General features: G+C 44.4%; 2 protein-coding genes across 9 annotated transcripts in view; one reads left to right on the top strand and one right to left on the bottom strand.

Moving 5' to 3' along the window:
- The window catches only part of FAM234A (family with sequence similarity 234 member A), a 28,826-nt gene extending 19,223 nt beyond the window's left edge, over nucleotides 1-9,603 (bottom strand). For 2 of the 5 annotated variants that reach the window (XM_037034551.1, XM_037034556.1), the window contains exon 1: nucleotides 9,519-9,596. The gene's annotated coding sequence lies outside the window, so the exon portion shown is untranslated. Of the gene's footprint in view, nucleotides 1-3,127; nucleotides 3,200-9,518 lie in introns of all 5 variants that reach the window. The other 3 variants (XM_037034554.1, XM_037034552.1, XM_037034550.1) reach the window with 3 other exon arrangements.
- A 123-nt stretch (nucleotides 9,604-9,726) lies between these two features.
- LUC7L (LUC7 like) overlaps nucleotides 9,727-16,759 on the top strand; it is a 52,514-nt gene continuing 45,481 nt past the window's right edge. Inside the window, exon 1 of one of the 4 annotated variants that reach the window (XM_037034593.1) lies at nucleotides 9,727-9,794. The gene's annotated coding sequence lies outside the window, so the exon portion shown is untranslated. Of the gene's footprint in view, nucleotides 9,893-16,759 lie in introns of all 4 variants that reach the window. The other 3 variants (XM_037034595.1, XM_037034592.1, XM_037034591.1) reach the window with 3 other exon arrangements.

The following is a 16,759-nucleotide window of genomic DNA, read 5'->3' as shown; positions in this document are numbered from 1 at the left end:
CCTCAGGTACGGATTAAAAAAAAACAAAAACAAAAAGAGCCCTGGATGGTGTAGCTCAGTGGATTGAGCATGGGCCTGTGCAGCAAAGGATCACAGGTTCAATTCTCAGTGAGGGCACATGCCTGGGTTGCAGGCCAGGTCCCCAGTAGGGGGTGCATGAGAGGCAACCACACATTGTGATGTTTCTCTCCCACTTTCTCCTTCCCTTCCTCTCTCTCTAAAAATAAGACAAATAAAATATTTAAAAAAAAATGAAATGGTAACTATAAAGTCCACATTTTGACTAAATGTCCAATAAAACAAAACAAATGAAGAAAAATGTAAGGGATGAGAAAGAAAGTGTATCAATATGACACATATTAAGGTAATAGATATGACTCTCAGGGTAACTGAGTGAAATAAACATAGCCCACGTGTATGGATTTCGGATTATTCCCCTGGCACTAAGGAACTGTGAGGAAGCAGACACACCTGGAGACTGTGAGTGTGTCTGAGCTGCCACCCCTGTCCTCCCCGAAGTGTACAGGCTATGCCACCCAGGGTGGAAACTCTAATCATGGGGAAAAACAGTAAAATAAAATGATGGTTTATGCAGTTCATTAACTTTTCAAGGGTAGGCATACATGGTGTGGCACTAACAATGCCCCTATTTATCACAGGATCTTTTATCACAAAGTCATAAGCATGAAATTCTGTAACATAACAATATCACACTCGAACACACTGTATGACATTTTAGGTGAAATGTTCAAGTTAGAACTATAAATTATTTTTAAAAAGAACTATAAATTATTGCACCCATATTATTATCCTACCAACCACACTCAAGCAGGTGTTACTCCTGCTGGACCCTGTACACGCAGAAAGGAAATAAAGTGTCTTCTTTTTCTCCAAGAGCTCTTTCTCTAGGGTTTACTGAGTCAGCGAGAACAGAAAATTTTTTAAAAAGTCTCACTCTAACTGTTTTTTAAACAGATAAGGAAGCATAAATATTCTACCAAGGGCAGAAGAAAAACTGCCAAAACAAACAACTGGGAGTTCCACAGATATTATGAAAGTAGGGGGTCTCCCTGGTCAGGTAGCTCAGCTGATTAGAACATCATCTGGATACACCAAAGTTGTGGGTTCGATCCCCTGTCGGGAAACATACAAGAATCAACCAATGGGTCTAACCGGTGTGGCTTAGTTGGTTGGAGCATTGTCCCTTAACCAAAAGGTTGCAGGTTCAATTCCTAGTCAGGGCACATACATAGGTTGCCCATTTGATTCCCCAGTCTGGTTGCATGTGATCCCCACTCTGGGTGCGTGTGGGAGACAGCCAATCACGTTTCTCCCTCTCCCTTCCTAGCTCCAAAAAATAAAAGAAATGACAAAATGTTCTCAGGTGAGGATATAAAAAATCAACCAATGAATTCATAAAAAAGTAGGAAAACAAAAATCAATGTTTCTCTTCCCCCTCTCTCTAAAATCAATCAATCAATAAAAAAGTAGGTGGTCTAATTGTTTTATTAGCATTTGATAGCTCGTGGTTTTTTTTTCTTGAAAAGAGGTCATTTCAGGGTACTTTAATATAAGTCAGATTTTAGTTTTTAAAAGGGTAAGGAAGGGGAAGAAAGGGAGAGATACATGGATGCTCAAGAGAAACATCAACTGGTTGCCTCTCACATGCACCCAATTAGGGCCCTGGCCTACAACCCAGGCATATGTCCCGGCCAGGAATCGAACTGGTGACCTTTTGGTTCGCAGGTCGATGCTCAATCCACTGAGCCACACCAGTCAGGGCTAAAATGTTTATTTTTTAACTGCATGCCTTCAAATCGTAACTTCAGTTTCATCTGAGAATTTTGGGAGGTTGGAACTACAGTTTAATTTCTGTGAGGGAATAATTAAGGAGAAGGTTCCCTTCTGTGTGCCCAAAAGTTCTTGCACAGCTACACGAATGCTTTCCACCACTCGAAGAAAATCTACTCTTCGGATTCCTTAGTCACACTAAGGTGACAATTTTACAAAGTAGATTTTACTTAAATCAAGGCTACTTCAAATTTCAAAAAATAAAAAAGTATACCTGCAAATTAAAAAACAGAGAGCAAGAAAAATATGTTTATATAAGCACAGGAGATACTTGTAGGAAATAGACAAGTTTTTTTAAGTGGAGAAAATACGTAAGAGTTAGGGAAAGGTTCTGAATAAGGTTAACTTTACTATCTAGCTTCACCAGCTATTAACGGAAACTGAAAGGATTTTGTCAATGGCTTAAATAAATGTACAGATCACCTCACCACTCTAGCACTACATACTGATGACATCAAAAGTGCCTCTTTATTTTTATTTTTTAAAATTTCATTTATTCATTTTTATTTTTATTTTTTTTAAAGATTTTATTTACTCATCTTTAGAGGGGAAGGGAAGGAGAGAGGGAGAGAAATATCAATGTATGGTTGCCTCTCGTGTGCCCCCTGCTAGGAACTGCATCCCCTGCTGGGAACTGGCCTGCAACCCAGGCATGTGCCCTGACTGGGAATTGAACCGTGATCCTCTGGTTCACAGGCCCGTGCTCAATCCACTGAGCTACACCAGCCAGGGCCATTTATTCATTTTTAGAGAGAGGGGACGAAAAGGAGAGAAATATCAATGTGCAGTTGCCTCAGTTGCCTCTCCTGCACCCCCTACTGGGGACCTGGCCTGCACCCCAGGCATGCGCCCTGACTGGGAATGGAACTGGCAACCCTTTGGTTTGCAGCCCGTGCTCAATCCACTAAGCTACACCAGCCGGGGCCAAAAGTGCCTCTTTAAAAAAGAAAAGATTTTATTTATGTTTAGAGAGAGGGGAAGGAAGGGAGGCGAGGAAGAGAAACATCAATTGACTGCTTCTCATATGCACCCCAACTGGCGACCAAACCTGTAACCCAGTCTTGTTCCTTGACCTGGAATCAAACTGGTGACCTTTGCTTTTCAGAACGATGCCCAACCGAGTCATAGCCGGTCAGGGCTAAAGTCACTCTCAATGTCTAGATGAGAGAAGAGATTTCTTTGTTTCCTTTGGGGACCTCTTGCCCCTAATTCCCACCCTGCTGGACTATTCTCTGGAAGACAGGAATCACTCCGAACAGCACATGCTACGTCTCACCATGTACAGCTGTCCCCCGACCTGCAGTTCCAGTCAGCCAAGGTCTGGAAGTGGCAAATGGCAAGTGATCCCCTGCAACAAGTGACCACATACACGCAACTTACCACAGTATATTGTTATAACTGTTCTATTTTACTATGTTATTATCATTATTTTTCTCTTACTGTGCCTAATTTTTAAATTAAACTTTACCATATGTGTGTATATAAAAAAACATAGTATATATAGGGTTTGGTATTATCTGTGGTTTTAGGTATCCACTGGGGCCTTGAAATGTATCTCTCACGAATAAGGTGGGGGATACTCTATTCACTGGGCATTTATGTTGTTTTATTAAATTGCCTTTGTCCACTTAGCTTGTGCTATGACCTGACCAGTAAAGACTATTGATTTTCCATACTCCCCACATGCAGGTCCTCATGCCTGGGAAACCCTCTCTCTCAGCCCCCAAGCCTCTGCTGGAATAGCACCAAGCCTTGTGGGACCACTACTGAGCCAGGGTTAGCACCTTCCACACCAGTGAACTTGGCCTTTTCTTTCAAAGCGTTCAGGATACCACTTCTGCAGCTGACTGACAGCTACTTAAAGGCAGCAGGACTCTGTTGCATCCCCAGTGCCAAATGCTCAGTAAATGTCAATCAAACAGAGAGGACAGAGTCATGGAGCCCTAACAAGAGGATGGTACAACATAAGGCACGTTCTCCTCACTCCGGGGCCTGTCTTCTTGCATAGACTTCATGATCTGCGACCACTAATTGATCTTATATCAAGTGTACTCAAAAGCTTGTTCCTAGGAAGAGTGGTTTAAGAATGTCTTTTTTACATTAGGAGGTCTGGGTCATGGCCAAAAGTGGTGCAAATATTCTGATGGTCCCACATGGGCATGTGGGAGGCACCCACAATATCCAACTGGGCAGCACTGGGCTTTCTGCTGAGCAAAGCAAAGCCAGACAATGACAGCCACAGTGTTCAACTGTTTAGAGCTGAACAACTATTTCCTCTCTTTACCAAGCAAATAAGCCCAAGACAAAAAATAGGCCCTCAATCATATTTCAAATGAGGACACATTTGAAGGCCATGGGGCCTGGGTGATGGTAAAGACACCACAGCATACGCGGTCACTTGCAAACTTCAACACGCAGTTCCTTTCTTTCACACTTTTAAAGTACATGAGGACAGCTCATAGTACCCGCTAAAAATAAGTTAAGGGGGAGTATTTATCTGCATTTCAGACAACTATTACATCGAATAAGTTGTATATGTTTGTCCAGAAAATAACATAAAGAAACACTTTTTTCCTGACTTTTAAGGCAGATTTTATTTCCTTTGACCCCTCCAAAAATCAGTGTTACATTTTTGGGTTTTTTTTTAAGATTTAATTTATCTATTTTTAGAAAGAAGGGAAGGGAAGGAGAAAGAGAAGGAGAGAAACGTCAAAGGTTGCCTCTCACATGCCCCCAACTGGGAACCTGGCCCACAACCCAGGCCTGGGCTCTGAGACTGGGAATCAAACTGGAGACCTTTCGGTTCGCAGGCAGGCGCTCAATCCACTGAGCCACGCCAGCCAAGGCCTGAAAATCAGTTTACTTTTATCCTGCTATAAAGGGGAGGAGGAAAACAAAAACTCTCAAAAAGATAAATATATAACTCTACTTGATCAATTTTGATCAACACTAAAAGACAAGTAGGACTTAATTTCAATTCCCTTTCTTTTTAATCATTCTTTTGAAATTTTTTTGATGACTTCCAGCCAAGATGGAGGCGTAGGTAGTTACACTTTGCCTCCTCACACAACCAAAAGAAGGACAACAACCAATTTAAAAACAAAAAAATGACCAGAACTGCCAGAAAATCAACCTGTATGGAAGTCTGAAACAGAGGAGTTAATGAAAAAACATTCATTCAGACAGGAGGAGCAGAGACAGGCAGTTAGGGTGGAGAGGACACACAGCAAGGCGGCTGCTGGTGCACCGGGTGGTTCCACATTTGCATGCGAATAAACCGGGAAGAACTGGGGAGAGACAGACTGTGCAACACAGGGTTCCAGTGCGGGTCTTCCCAGATAAGGCCTCAAAACCTCTGGCTGCAGCCCTGGCTGGTATAGCTCAGTGGACTGAGCACAGGTTGTGAACCAAAGGCTCACCGGTTCAATTCCCAGCCAGGGTACATGCCTGGATTGTGGGTTGGGTCCCCAGTGAAGGGTGCACTGGGACCTAGTGCAGCCACTAGGAGGACCCACTGGGAGGCAGCCACATGTTGATGTTTTCTCTTCCTCTCTTTCTCCTTCCCTTCCTCTCTCTCTAAATAAATAAAATTAAAAACAAAAACTTGGGCTGTAAAAATCTGTGGGGGTTGCAGCAGCAGCAGGGGGTGGGAAACTCCCAGTCTCATGAGAGTCTGTTGGAGGGACCCACAGGGCCCTAGAACATAAACAAATCCACCCACTCAGGAATCAGCACCAGAGGGGCCCAATTCGCCTGTGGGTAGTGGGGGAAGTGGGGTGAGAGCCAAGCAAGTAACACTGTTCCCTCTCTGACCCCTCCCCCACATACAGTGCCGCAAGTGGCACTCACAAAGAAGGCTCTGCCTCTAGAGCAGAACGAGTGCACCAAGACAAAGAAACACGGCCAAAATGAAAAAACAGATCAAAGCTCCAGGAAAAGAACTAACCTGTCAGATGCAGAGTTCAAATCTCTGGTAATCAGGATACTCACAGAACTGATTGAGCACAGAGGCAAACTAAAGGAAGAAGTGAAGGCTCTGCAAAGTGAAATAAAGAAAAATGTACAGGGAACCAATAGTTAAGGGAGGGAAACTAGGACCCAAATTAACGATTTGGAGCAGAAGGAAGAAAGAAACATTCAACCAGAACAGAATGAAGAAACAAGAATTCAAAAAAAAAATGAGGAGAGGCTTCGGAACCCCCAGGACATCTTTAAACATTCCAACATCTGAATTATAGGGGTACCAGAAGGGGAAAAGGAAGATCAAGAAATGGAAAACTTACTTGAAAAAATAATCAAAGAGAACTTCCCCAGTCTGGCAAAGGAAATAGACTTCCAGGTAGTCCAGGAAGCTCAGAGAGTCCCAAATAAGCTGGACCCAAGGAGGAACACACCAAGGCACATCATAATTACATTAGCCAAGATTAAAATGAAAGAGAGAATCCTAGAAGCAGCAAGAGATAGGGGGACAGTCACCTACAAAGGAGTTCCCATCAGATTATCAGCAGATTTCTCAAAAGAGACCTTCCAGGCAAGAGACTGGAAAGAAGTATTCCAACACATGAAAGGCAAGGACCTACATCCGAGATTGCTCTATCCAGCAAAGCTTTCATTTAGAATGGAAGGGCAGATAAAGTGCTTCTCAGATAAGGTCAAGTTAAAGGAGTTCATCACCAAGCCCTTATTATATGAAATGTCAAAGGGACTTATCTAAGAAAAAGAAGATCAAAACTATGAGCAGTAAAATGGTAACAGATTCACAACCTTCAACAACTGAACCTTAAAAAACCAATGAAAAGTAAAAACAAACTAAGCAAACAACTAGAACAGGAACAGATTCACACAAATGGAGATCACATGGAGGGTTATCAGTGGGGAGGGAGGAGAATGGGGGAAAAAGGTACAAGGAATAAGAAGCATAATTGGTAGGTTCAAAATAGACAGTAGGAGGTTAAAAATAGTATAGGAAATTGAGAAGCCAAAGAACTTACACGTATGATCCACGGACATGAACTAAGGTTGGGGGTGGAGGAAAATACTGGAGGGAGGGGGGTGCAGTGTGGAGGGGGATAAAGGGCAGAAAACAATGGAACAACTGTAATAGCATAATTAATAAAATATACTTTAAAAATAAAAAACTTTTTGATAAGCAAATGTTTAAATATTCATAAAAGTAGGGAACATCATGCCCCAGCTGGTGTGGCTCAGTGGACCGAGTGCAGTCCTGTGAACCAAAGGGTCGCTGGTTCAGTTCCCAGTCCAGGGCACATGACTGGGTTGCAGGCCAGATCTCTGGTAGGGGACATACGAGAGGCAACCACACACTGATGTTTCCCTCTCTTTCTCCCTCCCTTCCCCTCTAAAAATAAATAAAATCTTTTTTAAAAAAGTAGAGAACATCAGCCCATGTACCCACTACCCAGGTTCAACAATTACCAACATACAGCTGATCATTTTCATCTATAAGCTAGTGCACTTCTTCCTCACACCCCACGTCCAATTTTTAAATATTTGTTCCACTTTAGCTATCTCCCTTGTTCTCTCAACATGTGCTTCATCTGCTTCCTGGTTATTTAGTTTGGAATCAGCATTCTTCCCCTCCTCTTCCCGTTTCTTCTCCTCTTTATTCTTCTACTTTTTGACACCACATCCAGACAACCCAAGCTCCATGAAGAATTTTACAAAATGAGAGTGAGAACAAAATTCATTAAATTTGTGGGCTTTGTAGAGACCAAGTTTGAGTAAGATATACAGTACATTTTGAAACATCCAACAAGTTCTGTCTCTTCTTCAATTTAGCACCTCCTTCCAGCAGCCACTGCTTTAGGTCCTATTTTTCTAATTCCCTACCTGGATTTCTGTACCCCTCTTAAATATTCTTTCCTTAAAGCTGCAAGAGACAGTGTTCTAAAATATCTCCTGATCATGTCACCCCTTGCTTAAAAACGCTTGAAAGACCCCTGCCAACTTGCTCAGACACTCCATTGTGGCTCCGGGTCCTCTCACTCCCTGGCTCTCACCTACCTCTAGTGTCATCTCTCCCCAAACCCTACGCCCAACAGCTGTTCCCCTGGTCACACGGCTCATCTTTTGCACACACTGTTCCTCTGCCTGTCTTCATCTAGTCACTCCCACTATGCCTTCGAGGCCACTCAAACCTGACCTCCCCCGTTATACTGCTCCACAATCACTGAACCACAGGTAATAAACCATCACCATCGAACTAAGCCACTGCTGACTCACAGAAACTGTGAGATAGTGTTTGAATTTGTGGATGAAAAAAAGTAATAAAGAGCATTATGTGAGAGAATAAAGGACCAATAAGACCCCACCCACCACCACGTTTCCAAATCCTGATGATCTAATTTAAGCCCTTGGCCCCACTTATTTCTGGTCCCCTGGACTTTCCTGTATGAAAACCAATGGAATCCTTCCACAGTTTGAACTAGTTTTAATGGACTCTTGACACTTGGAGCCAAAAGCACTGCAGTCAATGCAACACGGACCCAGAAAACTGGTAAAATGCCCCAATAAATGTCCAAATGATACCAGGGTCATTTCCTTCGTTTCATCCTTCCCTGCTCTGTATTTTCTCTTTAGCATGATCCATATTTTGCTTTTTCATATTATTTGTTATCGGTATCCTCCTGTAGAATTAAGTTCCTTGAGGACAAGAATTTTGTGTTTTGTCTAGTGCTATATCCTCAGCACTCCCCCGCACCTAGAACTATGCCTGGCACCCACAGACACTCAGAACTTGTTGAGTACTAAGCTGCCGCAGGCTGTGAAACTGTCATGAAAGAAGTGGTGACATCTGGAGGTGGCATCAGAAAGACATTAGCAGTCAGTACTTAGAGATGAGCACAAAACACAAGCTCCTCAGTTGAAATCACAGAGTTTCTTGAAGAAAAGCAAGAAATCGCAATTGCCTATCCTGATTAACTTATCATTCTGCTCCAGGGCGAATTCTCTTTGCTAGCTATCAGCCAATCACTTCAAGGAGGAGGTGGGAACTCTTTCACAGACGACAGCGTTATTTTTTCCTTTTAAACTCTGCCTTACTTTTGTTCAGTAAGACCGGCTAGACATGAGTGATCTTTCCTACAAATGATTAAATATCAGCTGAGCTTTGGGTGACTTTGCCAGTTTGTTTAACAATATCCTGACAAAAGGACATGACTCTCTGACCCTTGCAAGAAACTTCTCATGGACATTGTTTTAGTATTACTATGTTTTTTTTTTAAATTAAGCAACCCAGGCAGCACCTTCAAGAGCATAAGTAGCAATGGCTATTTTACCTGTGCAGGCAACATGGGGTGGGAAGTTTCCTACTGGGAGTTGAATCCAGTCTTTGGGGGAAAACGGGCTCAAACTCATCGCGACTTAAGTTCAGGCTGAGGAAATCAGACCTGCTGACCCTCTGGGGCTGGAAGGGCCGGCGGAGCTGGCTGGCCTCAGCTTCTGCAGAAACCTTTCCACTCGCACCTCTGAACGGACACGCGTGGGCTCGAATACCTAGGGGAGGTGGGCGCGAGCTCAGGAGAGCTCCTTTGGGTCTGGGGTCTCCTGGGAGCCTGGGTCGCCGAGGGTGAGAAACCATGTGTAGAGAGCAGAGGAGAGGCCCCGTGTAGCACACGCGCGAGAAGTACAGGCCCATCTTCACTCACCTGCCCCCGAGCCCTCCAGTCAACACCACCGGCACCTGCTCCGCCACCGGCCCCCCCTCAACCCGCCCCCCCATCGTCACTTCCGGCCTGCCAGGGCACGGGCGGAAGTGCCCTGGAGTGGGCCCCACCTCCTGGCTGGCCTTAGTTGCTAAGCAACGCGCACTTTGGCTACGCCCCGCCTAGGCTCTGATTCTTGGGTCGTTCTGTCCCGATCCCTTGGGCGGGGCTGACGGGGCTGGCGGATCCGGCAGATCCAGGTCTACATCTGACGGCGGGGTGAGTCTCCAGTCGCGCTTGAAGCTGTAGTGCGCGTGAGGACCCAGCGCCAGGTGAGTGGGCGGTCGCCACAACCCAGACCTGGCCTTGTCATTTCGGTGCGTTTGAAATCATACCTGCTTGTGGTTTTATTCTCATTCCATGATTATTAAACTCATCTTTCCGCATGTTTATTTGTCAGGACATTTTCTCTTCTTTGGTCGTTTTCTGATGAATGGTTTGCTTTTTTATTGTCTCTTAGTGCTCTCTTTTGGATATTAAATTTTTGTCAGTGATTTGTGTCATAAATACGTCAGTTTGCTTTTCATTTTGTAGTGCCTTTTGATGAACAGAAGTTTATATTTTATTACTGAAAAATGTATCTATCACAATTAGAACGTTTTAATTTTTCTTTCTATTTTTTAAATATTTTATTTATTTATTTTTAGAGAGAGGGGAAGGGAAGGAGAAAGTGGGAGAGAAACATCATTGTGGTTGCCTCTCACGTGTCCCCTACTGGGGACCTGGCCTGCAACCCAGGCATGTGCCCTGACTGGGAATCGAACCACGACCCTCTTTGCTTCACAGGCCCGCGCTCAATCCACTGAGCTACACCAGCCAGGGCTTCTTTCTATTTTTTTAATTTAAAAAGTATTTCATTTATTTATTTTTAGAGAGAGAGGGGAAGAGAGGGAGAAGCCAGCACACAACCCAGGTATGTGCCCTGACCAGGAATCAAACCAGTGACTTTTGGGTTTGCAGGCCAGTGCTCCATCCACTGAGCCACACCAACCAGGGCTAATTTTTCTTTTTAATCCTCACCAAGAGAAACATTCTGGTTATTTCTCACATGTGTCCCCCCTGGGTATCAAAACCACAACCTTTTGGTGTACAGAATGACACTCCAACCAAATGAACCAAAACTATGGTTAGTACTTTCTGTGTCCTGTTTGAGGAATCCTTCCCTACCCCAAGTTACTCTTTTCTAATGGTCTTAAATTCAGTTTGGAATAGATTCAATGTGAGGTAAGGAGATAATTATTTTTTCCATTTAAATAACCAGAAGTCCTAGTACCATTTACTTTAATTTTCTTTCTGAATGACATCCTTTATAGATGCCTTTAGTGCATTAATTGTTTCAATTTCAGTTCCCCAGAAAGTAGAGCTTGACAGAGAAGCTTTTGTGCTGCTACTTTATGAAAGGTTTTGGTACCAGGGAATTAGGACTTGGGTCTAAAGGAGTGAGGCATGGAAGGAGGGGGCCACAAATGAGAGTGAGTTAATGAGCTGGCCACTATTTGGTCTCAGGCACTCTGGACTGTTGGCTTTCCTCAGTTAGTCTCCCATGAGGATACGGACCACCGAACTGTGTCTCAGGATAGCCAGCAGGGGCGAGGAGTGTGTATAGGAGGAAACACAAATCGGTCCACCAGATTTCACTTCCAGTTGGATCAAGTTTGTTTTGCCTCACAGAATATAACTTTTCTGTGTCTCTGAGTTGCACATGTGTATTCATGCCAGGCCTCAGTGACAACCAGGAAGCCCTGGGTGGGACAAGGATAAATGCCACAAAGCAGTCAGTGAGAGAAATGATGAGATGTCAGTATCGGGGTCTGTGGTCAGGAGTCTGCAAAAATGGCTCTAGGAAATTCTTCACATCTTTGTACACACAAGTGCTTCCTGACATCGAAAAGTAGTATTTGTCTCACCTCCCCTTGAATCTGCATTGGCCTTTTCACTTGCTTTGACTAACAGATAATGGTAAGAGTAAAGTTCTAGGGTTTAAGCTTGGACCTTAAAAGGATCGACAGCTTCTGCACTCTCCCTGGTGGCTGTCAACTGCCATGCTGTGCAGCAGCTGGGGCTGGGTTGCTGAATGACATCTCATGTACAGAGACAGAGGCCACGTGGAGGACCAGAGGGGCCAGGCGTGCCAATGAAGCCTTCTTGGACCATCACTCAGCCCAGTTTCACATAAGCAGTTTTGTGAACCCAGTCAACACCACCCAGTGCTGAAGAGCCCAACTAAACCCTGGCTGAATTGCACAGAATCATGAAAAACAATAAATCATTTTGTTTCACACGGATGAGGTTTTAAGTGGCTTGCTACATAGAAATAAACATTTGACCTGCTTTACCATAAAATGGATATGAGGCGGTGTTGTGCAGGATTGATTCCATGCCAGTGACTCAGAATTCTGCAAGCCTTTGGATGTATGGGCCGGTGTGGAGGTGCTGTAGTCAGAATATGTTGACAGTTCTAAAAGGATGAATCGCTGTCCTCCTGGAGTGGAAAGAACCCAATGTGATCAACCTGTCTTCAAGTAGCAGGCTGCTCTACAGAAGGGAGAGTACCGTATCAAGAGTTCATTGTCAGTCTCTTGATGTGGCTAGGGCTACAATAGCCTTGATGGATGGCAGACAATGAGCTCACAGGACCATCACAAAGCAGTAATCACAGGACCTAATGTCATTTCCATGCTTGATTTTTTAAAAAATATTTTATTTATTTATTTTTAGACAGAAGAGAAGGGAGGGAGAGAGACAGGGAGAGAAACATCAATGTGTGGTTGCCTCTTGCACTCCCCACACCGGGTAACCTGGCCTAAAACCCAGGCATGTGCCCTGACTGGGAATCAAAGCACTCCACTGAGCCACANGCAGTAATCACAGGACCTAATGTCATTTCCATGCTTGATTTTTTAAAAAATATTTTATTTATTTATTTTTAGACAGAAGAGAAGGGAGGGAGAGAGACAGGGAGAGAAACATCAATGTGTGGTTGCCTCTTGCACTCCCCACACCGGGTAACCTGGCCTAAAACCCAGGCATGTGCCCTGACTGGGAATCAAAGCACTCAATCCACTGAGCCACACCAGCTGGGGGTTCGTGCTTGATTTTAAAACATTCACAAGACATGACAGGCACCATTAGAATCCTTATTTCACAGATGTAAAAAAAAACCAAAAACCAGAGTCTGTGAGTAGCTAAATATGTTCATGGTTCCATGGCATTGACCATAAACAAAAAGTCAGTCAGATATTCCTTCAGCGAAAGGATTTATTTAAGAAAGAAGAAAGGATGTAAACCCATAAGTGTAGCAATAGCAAGCCAGATACACAAAGGAGAGGACGTGCTATGGAGGGGAAGAGGAAGTTGGATGGGAGCTATTAAACCCGAGGCATTCTCCCCTTAGGGCTGTCACAACTGACAAAGGATTCAGGGATTCAGGGATTCTTTTCGTTTTGTTTTGTAAATTTGTTTTTAAGAGTGGGGGAAGGAGGGAGAAAGTGAAGAGAAACGTTGATGTGTGAGAAATATGTGGATGGCTTGCCTCTCGAATGCCCCCAGCTGGGAACCTGGCCCACAGCCCAGGCCTGTGCCCTGGGAATCAAACCAGTGACCCTTTGGTTTGCAGGCCGGCACTCAATCCACCGAGCAACACCAGCCATGGATATAGGGATTCTTACCTTGATTCAAGCCTGTTATTAACTTTGACATTTGCCCCTTTTGATTGAGATTTTTGAAAGCATGGCTGATCAACAGTCAGGTCTTCCAAAATCAGCAAACTTTTGTCCCGTGATACCAAGGAAGGACCTCTTCTGGGTGTTTTGTCAAATGTTGGAGGGAAAATTCATGATCCAAATTGCTTGTGCCAAGGTTCAACAAGCAACAGTTACAGAGTTTAACAGAAAAAAAGTACAAAATTAAACACATAGCAAACTTAGTGTATGTGCTGATTTTATTTCTATTTTATTATTGTATTTTTTCTTGTATGATTATTTTAAAACAGGAGCTTCGATTTGAAACTACCAAACAGGAGTCATTGTATTACATAGGAGTTGTGTTGTGGGGGAAGTTCCTCATAATGGCCATTGATGTTCTAAATTACTTTTGGTCACAGCAGTCCATTTAGTTAAAAATGTGCATAAGGTAAAAAAAGGTGCGCAAGGAACCATGGTTTTTAAACATAAATTTGGCTGGGGTTGGAACCAAGCAAACCAGGGCTTGGCCACGTGGTGCCTTAATACATGACACGACAATTAGTGTTGGAGGAAACAGGTTTTTACTTTACAGGGTTCCAACTTCAGGGGAGCTCAGAGCACTCCTGCGCAGAGCCCTGCCCTCCCACGAGACCCAGGACTTCCCTTGCTCCCCCAAAGCCTATAAAGCAAAAGAGGCCCCAAAGTCCCCACATCCTTATCTGTTCTTAAGCAGCCTGCGCAAACCTCCATCCCCTCTGGAATGTACACCTGGGGGTTTCAGAGTCACCATCCTCTGGCAGCAGCTCTCTCCTTCAGGATCTGGGGTGGCTGTTCTCAGCCTCCATGTAGCGGTTCAGGGAAACATGCACTGTGTTACAATAGATCATGGTGAAGTGCAGCAAGGCACATGTCTCAAGAGAGTGACTTCTCTGTATGTCCTTCAGAGAAGCAGAAGTCTGCAGCTCAACATTCCCAGTCATAGTTCAGCTCCAAGCATCTCTCACGACGAATCCATGTTTGGTTAGGCAGGTCCCTGCACAGCTCCCTCAGCACTGCCACCATCGTCTCCAGGCAGGCTTCCCAGCAAGCCTCCTCTTTCTTACCCCAGGCCTCATGGCGTGCTCTTACTCCAAACCATGTGGCCGTCTCTGTACATACTAGACCTCATGGCAGACCAGACACTCTTCATGGTGGGCTCTCTCTCCTACAGCCTTTCGGATTGTGTGGCTTCCTTTTTAAAAAAAATTTAAATTGGCTGGTGTAGGTCAGTGGATTGGGCACAGGCTGTGAACCACATGATCACGGTTCGATTCCCAGTCAGGGCACATGCCTGGGTTGCAGGCCAGTTCCCAGCAGGGGACTCACGAGAGGCAACCATACATTGATGTTTCTCTCCTTCTGTCCTTCCCTTCCCCTCTGAAGTTAAATAAATAAAACTTTTAAAAAAAATTTAAATTGTATTTATTGATTATGCTATTACAATTGTCCTGATTTTGCCCCCTTTCCCCCTTCTACCCAGCACCCCTTACTCCCTCAGGTAACCCATTGTTCTTATACATGGGTCACATGTATAAGTCCTTTGGCTGCTCCATTTCCTATACTGTGCTTTACACCCCCACGGCTATTCTGTGACTGTCTATTTGTACTTCTTAATCCCCTCACCTCTTCTCCCACTCTCCCCTCCACCCTCCCATCTGTCAACCATCTGGAAACTAACTTCTTTTCTCTTGCTGGTTCTAAGCGTCTCTGGCCTTTTGATTATGATGTGTCTTGGAGTGGCCTCTTGGCATCCATCTTATTTGGGACTCTGCTTCCTGGACTTGCATGTCTATTTCCTTCACCACATTAGGGAGGTTTTCTTTCACCATTTTTTTCAGATAGATTTTTCAATTGCTTGCTCTTTCTCTTTTCATTCTGGCACCCCTATGATGCAAATGTTGGACATTTTGAAGTTGTCCCAGAGGCTGTTTATACTATTCTCATTTTTAAAATTATTTTTTCTTCTTGTTGCTCTGTGAGGTTGTTTTTTGCTTCCTTATGTTCCAAATCATTGATTTGATTCTTGGCTTCATCCACTTTGCTATTGTTAACCTGTAACCTTTTCTTTATTTCAATTAGTGGATCTTTTATTTCTGACTGGATCTTTTTTTTTTTGTTGTTGTTGCTGAGGTCCTCACTAAGTTCCTTGAGCATCGTTATAACCAGTGTTTTGAACTCTGCATCTGATAGATTGCTTATCTCCATTTCCTTTAGCACTTTTTCTGCAGTTTTGATCTCTTCTTTCATTTGGGCCATGTTTCTTTGTCTCCTCATTTTGGCAGCCTCCCTGAGTTTGTTTCTGTGTTTTAGGTAGAGCTGCTTTGACTCTGTGACTTAGTAGTGCAGCCTAATGTAGTAGGTGTCCTGTAGGGTCCAGTGGCACAGCCTCCCCTATCCCCTAAGCTGGGTACTCAAGGTGGGCCCTTCATGTGGGCTGAGCACACTCTCCTCTTGTAGTTGAGCCTTGGCTTCTGTGGGCAGATCAGTGGGAGGGATTTACCCAGGCCAGTTAGCTGCAAGGACTGGCTGTGACCACTGGCCACCAACCTCTGCCCTCAGTGGAGGATCAGCTGTGCCGGGGCAGGGATATGGTGCTCTGACAGGGTCTGTAGCTGTCCACTGGGTGTGCTGGCCCTAGGTTTTCCTGGGCGGTTCAGGCCAAAGTCAGCTGGCACCAGTGTTTTGCCCGGGGCACCCTGCCTGAGTTACTAAAGTAATCTGAGATGGCTGGTACTAGTGCTGGGCTTGGAGATTCCTAGGTGCAGCCAAGCTGCCAGCTGTTGCTTGTTTGATAGTATTTAAAGCCGAGACCATTTATTCTTATGGAAAAGCAGCATGAGTGGACCCATATGTTGGGGGGGATAGAGCCTCTGGGGATCTCCAAGGTGGGTCAAACAGTGTTAGCCAGGTTGATGGAGTCTCAGATAGGGCCCTAGCTTACCAGGTCTGTGGGAGGGGGAGCTCAGAAATGGAACAATGGCCTCTGCTTGCCTGATGCCAGACACTTCAGCTTCTCCCTGTGAGTCAGGAGGTGGTCCGGAAGCAGGAGACTCTGGAGGAGCCCCAGGGCTAAGATAGAGGACATTGATACAGGACAGAGTCCATTTTCTAAGACCTGTTGTTCCCACTTTCTGGAAAAGCACTGAATCATGGCGAATCATGAACGCACCTTTGAAGAAAATGCTACCTGCTTCATTATAATAGCATTATAATAAATTAACATTGTGGGACCTCCTTTTTTGGTGGCCAGTCAAGGAAAATCATGGGAAACCACATGCACAGTAGCTTTAAAGTAGTATAACTACTTGTACATGCACAATAAAACCCTTCCAAAACCAGCCAGGAAATATCCTCCCTATAAGATTCAAATCCCTCCAGCCCCTGAGGTCAATCTCTTCATTCCTCATCCTGTAGATGGGGGTGTTGAGGTGAGAACAGGAGGTGAAGCTCAGGGGAGATTTA

The sequence above is a fragment of the Sturnira hondurensis genome, unplaced genomic scaffold, assembly GCF_014824575.4.
Source record: "Sturnira hondurensis isolate 20B ecotype Veracruz unplaced genomic scaffold, ASM1482457v3 Scaffold0022179, whole genome shotgun sequence".
NCBI classification, from domain to species: Eukaryota; Metazoa; Chordata; class Mammalia; order Chiroptera; family Phyllostomidae; genus Sturnira; species Sturnira hondurensis.
This window is presented reverse-complemented; position numbering and strand designations above follow the sequence as displayed.